Genomic DNA, 20,163 nt, shown 5'->3' with positions numbered 1-20,163 from the left:
TACCTAGCCGCCTATAAACAAGTGTAAGCAAATTGTGAATCAACAAAACAACCTATTTAATATTCCCTAGCTATCTTGCAGTGTGGGGTAGGTGAAAAAACTCATGAGCAATTCAGAACATGAGTTAAAAAAAATCCTACTCAGCCCCCTAATAGCAACCAGCAAGCTCACACTGCCTACAGGGAGGGAGGGAGCCACACAAACAAAGTGGACGCTGAGTTCCTTTTTAAACCCATTTAGACCCCTCTCAGCCTGGTGGAACCATACTGTGCTCAGCCTATGGCTGGCGGGCACATCTCCTCTTTCTCCCCCGCCCGCAAAGGCCTCCCCATGCCCAGGCTATGCACTTCTATCTAAACATGCATAGGATTGCACCCTAAGGGACTTAAGGATTGGATGTGAGAATGGCTTGGAAGAGAGCATCTGCAGTCTCGTCCAAAATAAAAGTGCCACAGGACAGTTTGTGCATAGTATCAAAGATGTTGTGGTAATAAAGTCTCTTTAAAGGAGTTGAGATCAAGGCAGAATTCTATTTTGCAACATTGTTAAAGTCCTTTATAAGCTCACTAATACTGTGCCACACATCTCAACTCCTAGGCAAATTTGAGTTGTGTTGAAAGGGCTCCCAGCTTTGATCTTTCAAGCTCAACTGTTGAGGATTAATAAGGCTTGCACAAATGTGAGGTTCTGTCTTAAACTGTGGCTCTTTACAAGACCTTGGCAACTTTGCAAATTGTTTAAGATACACTTTACTAAATTAAAGTTACGTAATAGTAAAGATCTATGGCCTTGCAAACAGATGCCAGAACTGCAAAGCTCACAATATGCAAATATAATTTCTGAGAAATTCTAGAGCCAGGTTCATTCAAAACTGCAATCAGCTAGGAAGCTCTCTGAATGATCGTGGACCAATAATGCCTGCCTCCCAACAATATTGTGAAGAAGGAGAAGGAGAACCTGGGTTTATATGGTCAGCCTTACGTGTGGATAGGGATGGGTAAAAATTTCATTTCAGTTCAGTTTTGATCAAAACTTACCAACATTCGCAAAGTTCTACATATTTTGGACAAAAAGAATTATATATAAAAATATCCTCATATATATATATATATATATATATATATATATATATATATACATACACACACACACACATACATACTCATTATATCCTCATATGGTTTTCACCCATGTAAACTAGGGGTGCGCACGGACCCCCCACTCCGCTTCACTTTAAGATCCACCATTTTTGGATCGGCCCGCTCCGCCCCGCCCCCACTCCGCCTGTGCCCACTCCGCTCCGCTCGGAGCTCCGGATCCTGATCGGAGCTCCGGTCCCCCCCCCATAGGGGGGGTTACCGGGCCCTGCCGCCATCGCCGCCCATGCGGCGACGGCGGCAGAGCCCGGTAAGGAGGAGGGGGGCCTTACCTGCCTCCGTCCGCGGTCCGTCGCCGTCTTCAATTGAGCCCGCGGTTCCACCAGGAAGTCTGGGCCGCACTTGCTGCTGGAACCACGGGCTCAATTGGAGACGCTGACGGACCGCGGACGGAGGCAGGTAAGGGAGAGGAGGGCGGGGGGGTTACCGGGCCCTGCCGCCATCGCCGCCCATGTGGCGACGGCGGCAGAGCCCGGTAAGGGACCAAGGGGGAGGGGGCCTTACCTGCCTCTGTCCGCGGTCCATCGCCGTCTTCAATTGAGCCCGCAGTTCCACCAGGAAGTCTGGGCCGCAAGTGCGGCCCAGACTTCCTGCTGGAACCACGGGCTCAATTGAAGACGGCGATGGACCGCGGACGGAGGCAGGTAAGGGAGAGGAGGGCGGGGGGCGTTACCGGGCCCTGCTGCTGTCGCCGCATGGGCGACAGCGACAGCGGCAGGGCCCGGTAAACCCCACTTACCTTTCCAGCGGAGCTCCGGATCGAGGCGAAGGATCCGCCTTCACCTCGATCCTCTTCGCCACGCTCCGCCGGCCCCCCAATCCTCTTCGCCTCCGCCTTAAGGGCAGGCGAAGCCCCCCGCTCCACTACTGCTTCTCCGGTCCGATTAGAAGCGGAGCACATCCCTAATGTAAACCATACCCAGGGCTTCGAATGAGTTGCCCTTAGAAGTCTGTGTTTCAATTCCTGTGTATTCAACCATGTTAGTGTTGAATCAGGGTTGCCACCTCATTCTATCAATAATCTCATCAATAATAATAATAATAATAATAATAATAATAATAATAAATGTATTTCTTACCCGCCCCTCCTTTTAGATCGAGGCGGGGAACAACATTAGAACAGGAATCAATACATCTTAAAAATTCATGATTTAACATTGATCTGGATAGGCCTGCCGGAAAAGGCTAGTCTTTAAAGCTGCCTTAAAATCACACATAGAGTTAATTTTACGAATCTCCTCCGGCAGGCCATTCCACAATCTGGGGGCGACAGAAGAAAAGGTCCTCTGGGAAACTGATGTCAGCCTAGTTTTAGCTGACTGAAGTAAGTTCACCCCAGAGGACCTGAGTGTGCGGGGCGGACTATATGGGAGAAGGCGATCACGCAAGTAACCTGGACCCAAACCATTTAGGGCTTTAAAGGTAATGACCAACACTTTGTACTTTGCCCAGAAACTAATTGGCAGCCAGTGGAGTGATTTTAATGTTGGTGTAATGTGGTCATCCCTAGGTGTACCAGTGACCAACCTGGCCGCCATATTTTGAACTAGTTGAAGTTTCCGAACTAGGTACAATGGTAGCCCTATGTAGAGCGCATTGCAGAAGTCAAGCCTTGAGGTTACCAGCGCGTGCACTACTGTCTTTAGGTCTTCTGACTCTAAGAAGGGGCGCAGCTGGCGTATCAGCCGAAGCTGATAGTAGGCACTCCTGGCCGTCGCATCTATCTGGGCTGTCATTTGGAGTGACGGATCCAGGAGCACCCCCAAACTGCGAACACAGTCTTTCAGGGGGAGTGTAGCCCCATCCAGAACTGGCTGACACACCTCCAAACCTAGGTCAGAGCCCTTGGCAGGCAGGCCCATCATGGTCCTCTCCATGCTGGCATTGGCTGTACATAATGAATTTGGCTGGTGCAGAGGGGTGACAATTTCATATCAGTTTGCTTTTAATAAGAATTTATCAAAGAGTTTCATATGCAGAGAAAAAATAACACTTGAGATATTTATTTATTTATTTATTTATTTATTTATTTATTTAAAAGTCAAATGTGGAAAAAAGTGAAATGGACAGATTTTCCCATCCCTAATGTTGGAGAAATGAGATGCTTGTCCTGAGCATACATTCAAAGGGATGCTGAGCAGATCTCAGTGATGCAGTGTTGGATGAGTGTGCTGTCTGCAAGGGGCTAGGTCCAGAAAAAGCTGTGGTCATATTTAACCTTCTTTTTAATGTTCCAAAGGTTATTTAGGTTGTAACAACAAAAATAAACCTCTACAAATTAGCTGTAAAGTAATTTCTTTTTCAATTTTCAGTTATATGTCATTTATACTAGATAAAAATGTATAAGTGGAATGTGGTTTGTAAAACAGGTGGTGTAGAAATTGTTTAATAATTTTCAACTGCAGAGCTATTTTACTGCTATTTCACTGAAATTTCATCTTCATTCTAAGACTGAATTCATCTATAGGTCAAGCTGACCATGCTCACTAATGTACAAATTTTATTTTTTGACTGGGAGAACTCCATTAAAAATGGGAAAAGTGCTAATTGTGAAGAATCACTGAGTTTTGATTCACTTATTGGTTTGAAAGTTCAAAATTGGATAAATTTGCATTAAAAGGTGAATGTTAATGAACTTCTGCCCCATCCATACCTGGATATGCAAACCACCCAAGGCTGCTTGTCAGCCTGCTTTTCCTCACCTCTTCTAGTGCGCTGGAACCATATTTCCTGGAAGTTTGTGATAACTCTCTCTTTCTCTCTCTCTTTGGCCATGGCTAGATGAGGGGGGTGGAGGAGTATGATCTTGCGATTTTATGATTGCGAGATTCCCCCCCCCCCCAAAAAAATCTACACATGGTGCGTGATGTCCAAGGAGGAAGAGGACATCACGCACCACCATTTTTTTAAGGAGAAGGAGCACACGAGCGCACATGCGCAAACCATGAGTGTTTGGTTTTTTAAAATAATAATAATAATTCCTTGCTCCCCCACTTCACCCTTGATGGGCAGTTGCTCTGTGCCCAGGTCCCAGGTCCTCATGGTTACTCATGACGAGCTGCGACAAACCACGATGCCCAGCCACACGTTCTGCAGTCTCGGGATCATCCCTCTCTGCTCCTGGGATCCCCCATGCATCATGTGAATGCACAGGGATGATCCAGGGGCGATCCCCGGTATATCGCCCCATCTAGCTATGCCCTTTTTCTCTCATGCACACACACACACACACACACACACACACACACACACTGCACATCAGCTTATCTTCATCACCAGTGATGCTGCAATTAATATTGCAGTAGTGCTCCTGCTGACATGACATTTCACCTCCACTCTAATTACATGAAACCTGTGTAGATAGCTAATCTTTTAAAAAGTAATGTATATGTCCTATCATTGCCCCTCCTTTTTTTTTTTTAAGGGAACAACTTGCATCTCTTCACCTTACCACTTCTGAGTTAATAAGCTGTTAAAGAAAGTACTGCACTGTGAACCTTCAAGGAGACTAACCTGATAGAAGTGATAAATTGCACTCCTGTGCTGTTGTGGTGTTATGTTAAATGATCAGTCCCATAGCACATGACAAGAGGTACAGTACACTGTGCAGCTCCTCTTATGATGCCTGGCAGGAATTTCTTCCAAAGGACTTGTGCTCTTTTTCTTATTAAACCTCTCTTATCTGACCTTGGTTCTTCGGATTTCAAAAATATACTCAGGAACACCTGCCATTTTCATTTTCGCTAAGAATTTGTCAGTGTTTAAACATTTTCTCCGTATTGTCATTCATCTTACCTTAACCAAAGGTGGATTCCCAAAATTGTTTTCCTCCCATAAAAGTTCATTTCTTAAAATCCTATGTATGTTGACTTTTGGACTTACTCAGTTGGACTTACTCCCAGGTAAATGTGCTTCGAGATTCCAGTCTTACCACTTACCCATGCACATGTCGATTCAGAAGTAATTTCAATTAATTTCAGTGAGGTTTACTCCCATCTAAGTGCAACTGTGCAGTGCAATCCAATGCAAACATGCTCTACCTAGCATTAAACATTAAGGCCTTTGCTAGACGGGGCTTTATCCCAGGGTGAACCCCAGGATCGTCCCTGTGAATCCACATGACACACAGGGGATCCCAGGATCAGGGAGGGATCATCCCTCCCTTGCCCCAGGATATAACCCTCCCCTTTGGCCCCGGTTTTTCAGCGGTCCCGGGTAGAGCCCGAGAACATGGAATGTGTGGCTAGATGCCACGGGTTGACCTGGCTCTGCTCACAGGGTGTAGCGCTTCTCAGGAGCGCTGCACCCATTGGGGGTAGGGTGTTGGGAGCGGGGAAAATAATTTAAATTTTAAAAAGGACTTACCTTTAGCACACGAGCGTTCGTGCACTGCTGGTCCTTTAAGAAATTAAAAAATGGTGGATGCGACGCCTTACCTGCTAAGGTTGTCACGTGTCATGTGTAGACAGAGGATTTATCTCATGTTAAAAATAACACGAGATCTTCCCTCCTCCATCGCAGGATAGCAGGTAGGTCTAGCTAAGGCCCAAGGCCCATTGAACATATACCCAGATTTAGTTCCAAGGAATCATTGATGGGTTGCACTGCAAATGCAGGCTGAAAGGTCCAGTATGTGTATAGCTGTCTGACTACCATGGAGCCTGCAAGCCTCAAAAGCCACAATTCCGCAACAACTTGGAAGCTGTACATTTGTAGAACTTTCACATAATCAGTTTCACAAAGAGGTCTCCATATGTAGCTACGTGTGTGTGTGGGAAACTATGACTGAAGGAAAAATGGCAGGTAAATTTATCTGTTGGGCTGGAAAACTAAATATATTCAATAAACAAAAAAACTATGGTTTACAAAACAACGTTAAGGCTCTACAGTTTTCAACCAAACTCCAAAAGCAGGGAAATTGGGAGTTAAGGCTCATAAGCCTTTAACGCCACATCCTCCCTAAGGAGGCAGAAAGTACCAGTGAAATTCTCATTCTCCCAAAGCAGATATAAACCATGAGGACAGGATGGAGAATAGTATATGCAGAGGTGACTGTGGGGTTGTGGAAAACTGATGATGAACAACTTAGGGCTGCCTACTTCTCTTTTTTTGTTTTGAGCAGCCCTTCCCCAACCTGGTGCCCTCCAAAGTTGTTAGACTACAACTCCCATCATTGCAAGTCAGTTTGTCCCATGGTCAGGAAAGCTGGGACAGCAGGATAGGGAACGCTGTTCTATATCCTTACCAAATACAGGGGCTGTGCAATATTTTTTTTCTCACACACATCTCGCATAGAGCAGCACAATTGATAACAGAAGGGGCACTATTTGTTGGAGATGTAGAACCAGAGCAAGTGCTGGCACTTTCAGCTTTTGGTAAATACCCTGCCCTTATTTATTTATTTATTTATTTATTTATTTATTTATTTATTGCACTTACATACCACTCCCATAGCCAGGGCTCTCTGGGCGGTTTACAGAAATTCTAAAATTAAGATTAAAACAAGTATACAAAATTTAAAATCCTAAAACACAGGACATACACACATAAGGCATTAAAAACCATTTTAAAAAAAGAGAGACCAATGCTTTTTCTTAAAATGTGTTTATACAAAATATACTGTTCACTCCCAACAATCCCTCCACAATACATCATCTCATCAGAGCGACAGAGGAACAGAAAAGGATTAGTTTGAGTGTCTTGAACTCCTTTCAGATGAGATTAGTTTGCAATCCTATACCACTTGGGGGGAGTAAACTCAGCGGCACTGACTTCTGAGAAGACATGTATAGGATCCAAGTATAAACCATCCTTCTCCAGCCTGGTGCTCTCCAGATGTGCTGCACTGCTACTCCCATGTTATGGTGAGGACAAAAATAATTTTCATCAATAGTTTTTAAAATAATCTTTACACATTAATCTATTAGGTGGTAGCTCTGCCTTTGATCTCACACTGCTGAACACATAAGAAAAATCCTCTGCGGTCACAGCATTTGCAGCATTCCTGTCCATGCTGACAGGCACTTTTATGAGTTGAATTCCAAAACATCTAGAGATCTACATTCTTCCTGCCCTTGCTCTAGAACAGCATTCCCTCATCAGTTTTCCAGAACCCCACAGTCACCTCTGCATATGATAGCCTGCTGCCCTCCACATGATTGAGAGACTTGCAATGATGGGAGTTGTAGTCCAACATCTTTGGAGGGCACCAGGTTGGGGAAGGGCTGCTCTAAAAAAAAGAAAGAAAAAGAAAACTGAAATTACACTAAAATTTATAACTTTAGTGTAATTTACCCTAAAATTTATATTTTTTAGTGTTATTTAATTTTAAAAATTTAAATTATTACACTATTTAATAAATTTACACTATTTAAAAAAATTATTACACTATAGTGTAACTATTTAAAAAATTACACTAAAATTTATAATTTTTACTATATTGACATTAAAGAATCCACTTAAACAGATCAGAGTATCTAGCATTTTTCATATAACTGCTTGATAACCCACATATCACATAACTTCCAGATGAAAGGCATCACCAAATGTTGCTTCCTTGGTCGTATTTACTTGCTATGTCAATAACTGGAGATCATTGTTAACAACACATTTAGGTATTTATTGCAGAGCCCTTCCCCAACCTGGCGCCCTCCAAAGGTGTTGGACTACAACTCCCATCATTGCAAGTCAGTATGTCCCATGGTCAGGAATGCTGGGACAGTAGGATGGGGAAAGTAGGGCGCTGGCTCCAGGCAAGCCCCGACCCTACCCCACCCCACTTACCTGCTCTGTCGTCGCTGGGCCCGGGCTTGAACTGAGCGCCCTGATGCACCCAGAAGCAAGGCTACACCTGCAGCCTTGCTTCTGGGTGGACCCAGAGGCTCTATTCAAGCCTGGGCCAGGCGACGATGGAGCAGGTAAGAACCCCCCCTCCCGCCTGGCCCCTTACCTGGACCTGTCGCCACTGCTGCACAAACTGCAGCAGGTCCAGGCAACCCCCCTCCTGCCTGGCCCCTTACCTGGAGCCACCACTGTATGAACTGCGGGGGCGGCGGCTCCAGGCAAGCCCCCCCACACCCCACCACTTACCTTCTCTGTTGTGGCCAGGCCCGGGCTTCAATCGAGCCCCCGGGTCCACCCAGAAGCAAGGCTGCAGGTGCGGGCTTGCTTCCGGGTGGACCAGGGCGCTCGATTCAAGCCCGGGCCCAGCAATGATGGAGCAGGTAAGTGGGGTGGGGTGGGGTGGGGGCATGGCTGGAGCCGCCACTGCAGTCCATACAGCGGCGGCAGTGGGTCCAGTAAGGGCCCAGGCAGGAGGGGGGTTCTTACCTGCTCCTTCGTCACCAGGCCCAGGCTTGAATTGAGCTTCCGGGTGGACCAGGGAGCTTATTTCAAGCCCGGTCCCAGCGACAATGGAGAAGGTAAGTGGGGTGGGGCTTACCTGGCAGCAGAGCCAGGCAGGAGGGGGGGTTTCTTACCTGCTCCATTGTTGTAGTCTAACACCTTTGGAGGGCACCAGGTTGGGGAAGGGCTGCTCTAAACAAAAAAAGAAGTAGGTGGCTCTAAGTTGTTCGACATCAGTTTTCCACAACCCCACAGTCACCTCTGCATATCCTATTCTCCATCCTGTCCTCATGGTTTATCTGCTTTGGGAGAATGAGAACTTCATTGGTACTTTCTGCCTCCTTAGGGAGGATGTGGCGTTAAGGCTGGTGAGCCTTAACTCCCATTTTCCCCGCTTTTTGGTTCTTGGTGGAAAAGTGTAAATCCTTAACGTTGTTTTATAAACCGTAGGTTTTTTTTTATTGAATTTCATGGCTTTGTATAACGGATGACCAGATATCTTTTAAATCTCAGATGTACCTATTACATATGACTTGGAAGTCACATGTAATAGCCACATCAGAAATTTAAATGAATTTTAAAACAGTGCTTCCAAAAACTGCATTTGCCTTGTATGCTGCAACCTTACACGGTTAGCTCACATTGAGAAATTCATCCAAAAGGTTAGCTTCTTTCCACCTGGCTATCCCAAAGCACATATCCCATATGACTTGGATGTACTTTGGAACAGGCAGGTGGAAAGAAATTAACCTTGCGGATGAATTTCTCAATGTGAGCTAACAGTGTAAGGTTGTAGCATACAAGGCAAATGCAGTTTTTGGAAGCAGTATTTTAAAATGCATTTAAATCTCTGATGTGGCTATTACATGTGACTTCCAGGTCATATGTAATAGGCACGTCTGAGATTTAAAAGGGCCCCCCACTTAACGCCCCCTCCCACACCACTTACCTGCTCCGTTGCTGTCGGGCCTGGGCTTGAACTGAGCTCCCTGGTCAACCAGGAAGCAAGGCCGCAAGTTTGACCAAGAAACTTGATTCAAGGCCGCACCCGGCTGACACGGAACAGATAAGAACCACCCACCCTGGCCTGTCCCCTTACCTGGCTCCGCTGCCACCGCACGGAGTGCGGCGGCAGCAGATCCAGGCAAGCCCACCCCCTGCCCACTTCACTTACCTGCTCCATCGGCACTGTGCCCAGGCTTGAACTGAGCACCCTGGCCCAACCAGAAGCAGGGCCGCAATTCAAATTCAATTCAAACCCGGGCCCAGCACCGACAGATTCAAGTTGGAGCAGCACATTGTCTTTGAAAGTTTGTGGTGGCAGCTGGTGAAGGCATGAAAACTCTCCTTGCTGTTGGGAGAAATATACAGTGAGTTGTTATATGGGATATTGTGAATATTAGTTCAGCAATAACCATGATGACACCTTTTACAGTGTTATTTACTTAAGCAAAGAACTTCAGCTCCTGAGCAGTGTAAAAATATATAATAAATACATAAATGGATAGATAGATAAGTACAATATGCAAATCAGCCCATAGGCACCTTTGAAAAGAGAGCTTACGATTGCCTAGTATTAATCCCTGAAAACCAATCCTGAGTCCTAAATTATAAGAAGCATTTACAGTGGGGACAGGGAGTAATCACAAATCCCAGATTACTGCTGATGGAAACACACAACCCACTTATATGGGACCAGTGTTACTTTGATGGTGTTATCCTATCAAAGAAAATGTACCCACTCCCCAAAATGCACATTAATTAGAGTTGTCATGCCATCTCTCCTCTCCCTGCAGGGGGAAAATATCCCTGAAGCACACATTCTACCACCAATCTTCTCTTGTGAGCTCTAAAATGCATTGCTTGCCTGCAGAACTTACTGCTACGTTTTGTGCAGCATTCTGCCTTAGTGACCTTGCTGCGATTTTGACTATGCATTTGGTGACATGACTTAATTTGTAGTTTTTACCCACAAAGAGTGACTTTTTATAAATAACATGTGTGGGAGATTAAAAACTCACACTGGGGGATGAGTAATGAGGATATTTAATAGTTTTCTGCATACTTAATTGTTCATAAAATTCAATTTTAGAAAACATGGAACTGTGTTACCAGGAATAAAAAATAATTGGTTTAGTAGTAGAGTAGGGTACTATGTATATATGCATTATATGAAACCCTGATGATAGTCTTATGGTTGAGTAGCCATGCATCCTGTTGCTGGCATTATCCTAAAAATAATAAATAAATAAATAAATATGAGAATTAGTTCCAGTTGTAAGCTCATATAATAGCTGGTATATGTCTGAAAGAGGTTTTTATTACCAAGGGTTTCAGATAGGCCAAAGAGATACCTGACCCTTAGATTTGAACTCTATGGTCTGGATCCAACAGAGCACATATGCAGAGTTGCACATTCACAGACTGGTAAAGAAATTGGAATCCTGCAGATCAAGCATTTAGTGGGGATGGGGCACATAATCAGCGAAATTCAGTAAACACTGCATCACCAAGTAAAAGCTTCATTTATTGGGCTATGGCGTTGCTGTATCATGCTGAGAATCACATGAACAGCACCCATTTGCATGCACCATTTGCCATCTAACTAGGGAAAACATCAAGTGCCCCTCCATGTGTCCCTCTCCCCTGTTAATCACTGTTTCTTCTAATACTGAATTCAGGTGGTTAAGTGCTTATCAATTTTGAAATGAAATAGAGCCACCCAAAAACAAAGCAGTGGTTTCTACATACTCATAAAACAGTCTAAAACAAGAGGACTGAAATAGCCCTGTAAGTTTCTAGGAAAAGTGAGCTTTCAGAACCTCAGTGGAATGTTGAGGACATTAAGTCAATACAATTCTAGAATACCTTATTTAACTGTTCGGAGAAAGAATTTATCAGTTCACACTGGATGCCATAGACAGGATCTCCTGTCTTTGCTGCAACCTTTTGTTTGGACAAGGCTGCCCAATCATAGCTACTCCAAAATCCTGGATATCTTTATTATTTTCTATCAGCAGCTCTCACGTTATACTCCAGGAGAAACACACACACATGCAGAGAGAGAGAGAGAGAGAGAGAGATGGCGGAAGTCTAAAGTAATCAGAAATTGGGCAGCTTATGTGAGACTACCAATGGAGTCTATAGATCAAGATATTTCAGTCATGAGATGTTGGGATAGCAGTTGCAGGGGGGAGCAAGGAAAAGGAAGTGCCCTGCTTGGGCCCATACCAGCTTATACTATCCTGGAAGTAAGAGTTGGGAGGATGCATGATATGAGGTTAAAAACTTTACTTCCCACACTTTACTTTCCCTACCTGCTACAGCAATAAAGCATTTGTGCTCAAGGCTAGCGGCAAAGCCCAAACATTAACCATTTAGCTTATGCAAATCTGCAAGGCTCAAGCAGCACTTAGAAGGCTCCTCTCCAAAGCTGGTTACAATCCTGAATGCTACTGTTAGTGCTGGGCACACACTGCAAACTTTTGTTGTGGCTGCCAACTTGTAAGAACTAATGTAGTGTTCTGTAGTTAGACCTGAAACTAAAGACCAAGCAAATTAAAGTGTAGAAACATGGTAGAATTCAAATTCTACTTCTTGAATTTCAACCTGTTTCACATTTCATCTTTGAAATTTGCCTGTGAGATGTACTTTTCCAATGATGTTTGTTGAGCAGTGATTATACCTGTTGTTATGGGCCATCTCAATTCAGGAATGCCTTCCTGTTCTTATGACTTCATATTAAGGTTGCACCCAGAGGCAGACATGCCAGAGAAATGTCAACAACAGATTTGAATGAGTTTAGACTTTTATGAATCGGACTTGCGGATTCTGCAATGGACTGTCTTTTCCCCAGTCAACGGATTCTGTAGTGGGGCGAGATTTGCAGTAATCCTCATTAGCAGAATAGCACAAATGAGTATTAGTGCTAATGTGAATTAGCACAAGTAGAACGAAATTCAGATTAAAAACAAATCTGATTCTGTCAATGGGCAGATGATGACACAAAAGACGCCTGATGATCCACAACACACAGACAGAGCAGATTTAATAAAATCCATACATCCTTACCCACAGGTAACGTCAAGACTACACCAGGTTCAGGCCATGGACAGCCAAACCTGAATGTAGACTTGAAATGTGTTCTCTAGGACCTAGAGTAATTGTTTGAGTTTAGACTTGGACTAAGATCAGACCCATTGGTGGATGAAAATGTAGAGAGGGGACATAGTTCAATGGTACAGTACTTGTTTGTTCAATCCTTGGCATCTCCAGCAGGCCTGAAAAAGTCATTTGTCTCAAATCCTTGAGAGTCGCTGCTGGAGAAGACAGAACTGGGCCAGGGTGACCATATGAAAAGGAGGACAGGGCTCCTGTATCTTTAATGGTTGTATTGAAAGGGCAATTTCAACAGGTGTCATTTGTATGCATGCAGAACCTGGCAAAATTCCCTCTTCATCACAACAGTTAAAGCTGCAGAAGCCCTGCCCTCTTAACCAGATTCAAAAGAGGGCAGGGATCCCTCTTGCCTGATAATGCTGTTCTTTTGACCATTGCCTGCTGTTTGACTTGCTTTTGGGTTGCCCCTTTGTTTAACCTGAGCCTGATCTAGTTGTAGCAGGACAATACCAGGCATGTCCAATCCAGACACTTCATTCTGCCTGACAATCAAGGTAGACAATGTTGCTTACCTGTATTCCCCTTTGTTCCTGAAGAGGGCTTTGAGACCAGAGCCAACACTCCGTCCTTGGTAGTTTAGTAGGTCACATTCCAGATTCAGTCTGCAAGGCCATTCTCTATTCTCTTTGCAAAATGAACCTGGCAGGACATTGGGAAAATCATATTGTTCATTCATCCTTGTTGCAAGTACATCAGCGGGTCAACATTATTCATGTTCCTAGCCCTGGCATGCTTGCTTTTAAAAAATAAATAGCTTGTTGTGGTGTGGTGTGGGTGGGCTGGGGGACATAAGCCTTTGTCCCTGCTGCAGTTCTGAATTGAATCAGTCCTCATTCACTCATTGTATAGCAGGAGCTAGGGAGGGAGGTTGTTTCTGATCAGGACCACAGTGGAGGCAAAGACTTAAAGACCCTTCACCATTACCACAGTCCTAATCCAGCTCACTTCCTCTCACAAAGGCTATTTATTTAAAACCAAGGTTTGGGAACATGTGACCCTCCAGATGTTTTGGCCTACAACTCCCATCAGTCCTACCAGCATGATAGTTGGAAGGATGATAGTTGTCGGACAAAGACATCTGGAAGGCCACAAACTGACCACCCTTATTTTAAAAAACCTGTGCACCAGGGGTGAAGATATGAAACATGCTGTGTGTCATTCTGCCCTGCTTCCCCCTGCCCCCGATAAAATTATTTGTTGGGATCAATGTCTGTCAAACCATGTAATTTTAGCCCTTGTCCAATTGTGGATTTATAGTTTTTCATCCTGGACCCTGCAAACTCTGAAATGTATTTCTAATGAGAAAGAATGATCTGTATTACAACCCTACTCAGTAAACTGATTCGAACCTGCTTTTGCTTTTTGGTAAATGTTTGGCAAACCAAGATATGCTTTTTAAAAATAAATAAATAACAAATTGCAATTTTAAAATGCAACCACAACACAGGAAAAATAATAGAGTTAGATCAGCTGTCAAAAGTGTGCAGTGTGGATGACAGAAATATAATCACTTATTGTTTGGGTGACAGCACAAAAATTACATTGGGTAGTTTAGTTTACAAACCATAGCTGCAGTCTCATTAAAAGGGTCTGTGCATTTTTAAGTTGCTTGGGAACATGGCTCATGAAAGAATTGTGGGGGGGAAGTGTCCTCAAGCTTCGTGAAGGTCTCTTCCCCCCCCCTTTCGCTTAGGCATTATAATGGAAACTGTCTAATTCTGTTGCACTCGTATATTCTGAACAATCCCAAACTGTGACAAGTTCAGCTTTGAAAGGAGTGGTGTTATGACAGCATGTTCTAATGAAGCCCCCAAACCCTGGGAGGCCGTTTTACTCATGAAATGGAAAGAGAGAAATGGTATGGGGCTACTGACTGAAAAGCATCTTAAACTACAAGAAATCATCTGTTGAAAACTTTGGGAAGTTTGTTTTAATTATCGATGATGAATGAAAAAGTACTATTGGAGCTGAACTATTTTCCTTCTGTTTGATTCCTTTGTGGAATAACTGTAGTGCTGAAAAAGAGAGAGGAAAAACCATGCAGCAATTCTTGCTTTTTATTGCACATTTTTCATAATGTCCCCATTCTTTGTGTGCATGAACATAACATATTTTCTCCAAATATTTTATATAGTTGAAATGCTGCTTTGTGCACCTTTTGTCCTGATATGAACATTTCTGTGTTTTCCTGAAGCTGCACCACAAACCTTGAAGAATGCAGATTTTGGAATGCAGCTATGTCTCAGCGTACTAAGAGACTTGTGTGTGTGAATTGGGTAAATCTGTTAAAACAACAATCTGTTAAAACAACTCAGCACAGCAAACTTTTCCTGCCCCCCCCCCTTTTGCAATCAGAGCTGTACCGTGGGATGTATCTTTTTTCCCAATACTCACTGGAGTACAGAAAAGAAAAACAGTTGGGGGCAATACTAAATGAAAGATGGAAGATCCTTTATCAGATCTCCTGCCTCTTTTAATGTCTTTAAACTAGGTAAGTTAGAAGAATCCATCTGTGGGATCAAGTCCGCCAAGCTTCTGGCAGCTCAGCCACACCGAACTCTGGCTCACTTGTCCACAAGCCAGCCTGACTCGACCTGTGTCAGTTGGGCCAACACGCAGCTTCCGCTGTCAGCAAACCCCCTCGCATGATCCTTGCTGATGCTGACACTGGCAAGGAGAATGCAAGGGGTTTGTGCATGGTGGTGGTGGTGCCGGTGGGCAGTGGTCCCCACCACTGCCATCCGCCATCTGCTGCTACTGCTGCCATGCATAAATGTCTTCTACTCTCCTTTCTGGGTCCTGTGAAGAGGTGAAGGATTCATTTCTGCACAGTGGGACTGCTGTGTGTGAGCCTCTCCTTCTGCTCCTAGGGTTTGGGAGGAGAAGAAGGGACTTATGCACAGCAGTCCCACACCTGGGTCCCATTAGGGGAAGAAGGAGACATTTGAGCATGGCAACAGTGGGTGGCGGTGGCCTGGATTCCTGCTTCTGCTGCCATGCTCAGACCTTTAGCTCAGCTTACTAATACAAGCTGATCCATGGCCATGAGTGAATCTGTTGGGCCCAAACAGAGCTGGATATAGGGGTACACATTTCATGGCTTGAACTCATCTCAGACCAATATCTATCAACTTTACCAGTATCTATCAACTGCTGACCAGTCATCTGAGGTATTCAGTAGGGGTGTGCACAGACCCCCCGCTCCGCTTCACTTGCAGATCCGCCATTTTCCGGATCAGGCCGCTCCGCCCCGCCCCCGCTCCATCCACTTCCGCTCCACTCCGCCCGGAGCTCCGGATCCGGATCCGGAGCTCCGTTTCCCCACCCCCCATAGGCTTGCATTGAAAGCTAAAAAATTATACAACTTTTTTTCTGTTCAAGTTAGAAACCTCATGTTTGGCACCATGACACCTCATGGGGATATACACACGCATGCCAAGTTTCAAAGCAATCCCATCATCCCCTGATTTTTGGCGAATTTTTGAAAATCGGGCACCCCACACACACCATCCCTGCGAGGTGGGCAGGGGAGGAGGGAGGGAAGGCAGGCAGGCATGCAGCTGGCATTTCTGGGGGCATAAGGAAGTGAGCCAAGGATAAGCCAGTAATGCATATAAAATGGAATAAATCAATCAATAAATAAAGGAGGGGTGGAATTAAAAGCAGCAGTGTTGCTCAATAAACAACAAGAAGAACTTTTTTTAAAAGGCTATATCTGTCTTTTACCAGCAATAGGGGGACGTGCCCGGGGGAGGGGGAAGTAGCTGCCAGTTCAAGACACTGACAGCCACAGCTCTGAGAAGAAGTAAAACGCTCACTTCGACTCAGAACAGGCATTGCTCCACCACTGAAAAGTGACCATTCACTTCAACTCATGATAGGCATTGCTCCACCGTTTTACTCTCTTTGGAAGGCTCTAATGGCCTTCCAGTGCAGGAGAGAGTGGGGGCACGTCCACGATGAGATGCCCTAGGGGAGCTCATCCCCTTGCACCACATCGATTCAGTTGTTCCCCAAGGTTAGGGTGGGGAGCAGTGCTGTGTTTCTATCTCTTATTCTTGGCTTAGTATATGATTTCAGGTTGTGTTTGTGCATTTGGTGGGGCTACTGTGTTAAAAAACACGGGGAAAAGCCCGTTCAGATGAAGAAAGAGAAGTTTCCCAGAATCCCAAGTTACCTGTTTTGCCTATGCCCTCCTCCAACTTTGGGATCATCATGACCGGGAGCTGACTCTGCCCCTCAGCCCTTTGAAAAAGGTATTTTTCCAGCCGATTTTTTAAAAACGTCTAGCCCGCGACCCGTACGATGCAGAAAGTTGAGAGTGGTCTCAAAATGACCCCCATCCACGACTCTCTGTGCACAAGAATTTTCAGAACGATAGCTTAAACCCCCCCCAGTTATCCCCGATTCTTTCCCTCAATGCAATCCTATGGGCGAAAAGCCGAAAACGCAGTTTGAGCCGCGCGGTTGACCCGATTTTCACAAAAATATAGCCCGCGACCCGTACGATGCAGAAAGTTGAGAGTGGTCTCAAAATGACCCCCATCCACGACTCTCTGTGCACAAGAATTTCCAGAACGATAGCTTAAACCCCCCCCCCAGTTATCCCCGATTCTTTCCCTCAATGCAATCCTATGGGCGAAAAGCCGAAAACGCAGTTTGAGCCGCGCGGTTGACCCGATTTTCACAAAAATATAGCTCGCGACCCAGACAACACAGAAAGTTGAGAGTGGTCTCAAAATGACCCCCATCCACGACTCTCTGTGCACAAGAATTTTCAGAACGATAGCTTAAACCCCCCCCCAGTTATCCCCGATTCTTTCCCTCAATGCAATCCTATGGGCGAAAAGCCGAAAACGCAGTTTGAGCCGCGCGGTTGACCCGATTTTCACAAAAATATAGCCCGCGACCCAGACAACGCAGAAAGTTGAGAGTGGTCTCAAAATGACCCCCATCCACGTCTCTCTGTGCACAAGAATTTCCAGAATGATAGCTTCAAAAACAACGTAGTTATGCGCGATTATTTGCCGCAATGCAATCCTATGGCGAAATGTTTTCAAGATGGCGACCGGAGCGCTCCGCCTGAACCCGGAGCTCCGAAAAATGGTCGCTTCTCTTCGCCTTGCTTCTAGGGGGTCCGCGGTCCGCTCCTACTCCGCCTCTGGGTAAGGCGGAGCAGGCCAATCCGCTACTGCTTCTACGCTCCTAATCGGAGCGGAGCACATCCCTAGTATTCAGCCTCTGGTTTAGTCCTTGACCTTACAGCTGGAACATGAACTGGAACCAAATATTTACACTGCCTGGCTTTGTGCTAGTATAGCAGCAAACCAGCAGCGTGGTGGCAACAGCAGAGGAGTGCGACCTATGGAGAAGTTCAGGGGGTTAAAGTGGCCCACCCTTGAAGTAAACAGAATCTTTTACGAGTCCCTGGACTGGGAGGTAAGTAATGAAGACAGTGGCAGTTGTGGTAATAAATTATATGGGGTGGCAGATATTATCTTCATGAAACATCCACATAACTTCTTGTTGACTCCATGACTTGGCAGGTGCAGGCCTCCATAAATAAGCTTGCTCATTTATTGATGTATTTATTTGTGACATTTGTAATGCCGCCCCATAACGTAAAGGTTTTCTCGTTTGCTCCTTGTGATTTAATCTTGCAGCCCCAGGGGAATGCTGCAATGACATCATTTTATGAAGATGGATAGTTGCCAACCACAGACTAATTAGTTAGGAATCAACTAGACATGTAGACAGGCAGTACAAGCCCCAGAGTACTGTGAATCCCCACCCGGAGAGCTTACATGTTGCTTTTGCTAGGCAGAAATATCTTGGCAACTTTTCTTGGCAACACTAATTTCTCGCATCCTCAAACTACTCTTAACTTTCCTTTCACATACATTTTTCTTCTTCTTCTCAGATTTGTCAAACTGGTTCCCACACACTGTAGTTAGGTGTGGCTTTAGGTACCTTCAGGAGCGGGTTTTAGAGAGCTAGATGTCATTAGGTGGGTTCTAGAGAGCGTTAGTAGCCATTAAGAAAATATCTGTTGTTCATCACCAACTAGCAGGCTACTCAAGAATACAAAGAGAGAGAGAGAGAGAGAGTTATTCCTTCACTTGGAACAATACACTAGCATGCCTTCTATTTAAAAGATATGAATTGCAGCCTAAATGAATTTATTCTCAAATAAAGAATGGATCCTTAAGGCTCACATGGTAAGGCCAACTTTTTTTCTTTTCTCTTTTTTTTTATCAGTGATGGGCGCTGGAGTGTTGCTTTCCAATTTTAGGTTTTAACTCAATTTGATGAGATGAGAAAGCAACGGTTTTAAGACTATGTTTCAGAATCAGGTCATTCATCATAACCACTTTCTCTTTCTAGATCACTGGGTATTTGGCCATTTATCATACACACCTCCTCTTTTGGGATCACTGGATATCTAGGGCAACAGAAGTATTCTGACTTCTAAAAGCACTTTGGAACTTTTTCCTTCTTTCTTTTCCTTTAGTAGTTTAAACTTTTGCTGAATCCATATATATCAGTTAAGCTGAAATAATTGGTTTTAAACACGTTGACTATAATGAGCCTAAGAGTTATAACTTAACTGAAGTAATGTGGCTTGAGCTGATCTAGCCCTATTGAATAGTACAGGAATGAACTATTTTAAATCCCAGCAGTCTATCTGTGGATTGGATTTTACATTTCCAAACATTTATCAAATTAAATTCCTCATAATTCAGATAATTGCTTTTGTCTCTATCATTGCTACTCTTCCTGTAGAGAGCTGAAGCTTTGGATTCTAGAAGAGCTTCCCTGCCTCTACCCCAACATCAGACATGCTGTTGCTCTGCCAAGCGTGCTTCATTGAAGCAGGACATTAATTTCCCATGCTTCAGTTTGAAATATTGAGGGCCTTCACTCCATGAACCACTACTGGGAAGTTTGGAGCTGGTGGGGGGAATTGTAGCCTGCACAAAGGACATGTAGTTTAATGAGAGGGTTTCTTCAGCTGTTGAAGCAGTAGAGACTTGGGTCTCAGATGATAGTTGGGCTTCAGTTCTTTCGGGGGATCTACACTACTGCTTTTAAAGCGCTTTAAAGCACTTTGAAAACTGTATATGCAGTATGTCCTGGGCCCCAACAGTTGTCAAAACTGTTATAAAGCGCTTTAAAGCAGTAGTGTAGATCCCCCCCTTAGATAGTAGGGTTGCGACTGAGATAATGGGAAAGCAATTTGCAGATCTTCCTGTTCTGTCCTTGCAGAGTATCCACTCTTGGAAAGCATGAGTTGCGAGCAGAGAGTGGAATACCAGAAATAAAACACAGACACCAGATCTTTGGGTAAAATTAGGGGCTCTTTATTTATTCATGGATATGCTACCCTCCATGGCGCTGAGCATGAACGTGCGGGAATCCATTTGTTTAGCTGTAGGCTCTAGCCTGCCCCCTCAGGGCGAGCCACTCTGCTGGAAACAGGGGT

This window comes from Elgaria multicarinata, chromosome 7 (genome assembly GCF_023053635.1).
Source record: "Elgaria multicarinata webbii isolate HBS135686 ecotype San Diego chromosome 7, rElgMul1.1.pri, whole genome shotgun sequence".
Classification (NCBI taxonomy): Eukaryota; Metazoa; Chordata; class Lepidosauria; order Squamata; family Anguidae; genus Elgaria; species Elgaria multicarinata.
Note: the sequence above shows the minus strand (reverse complement) of the source record.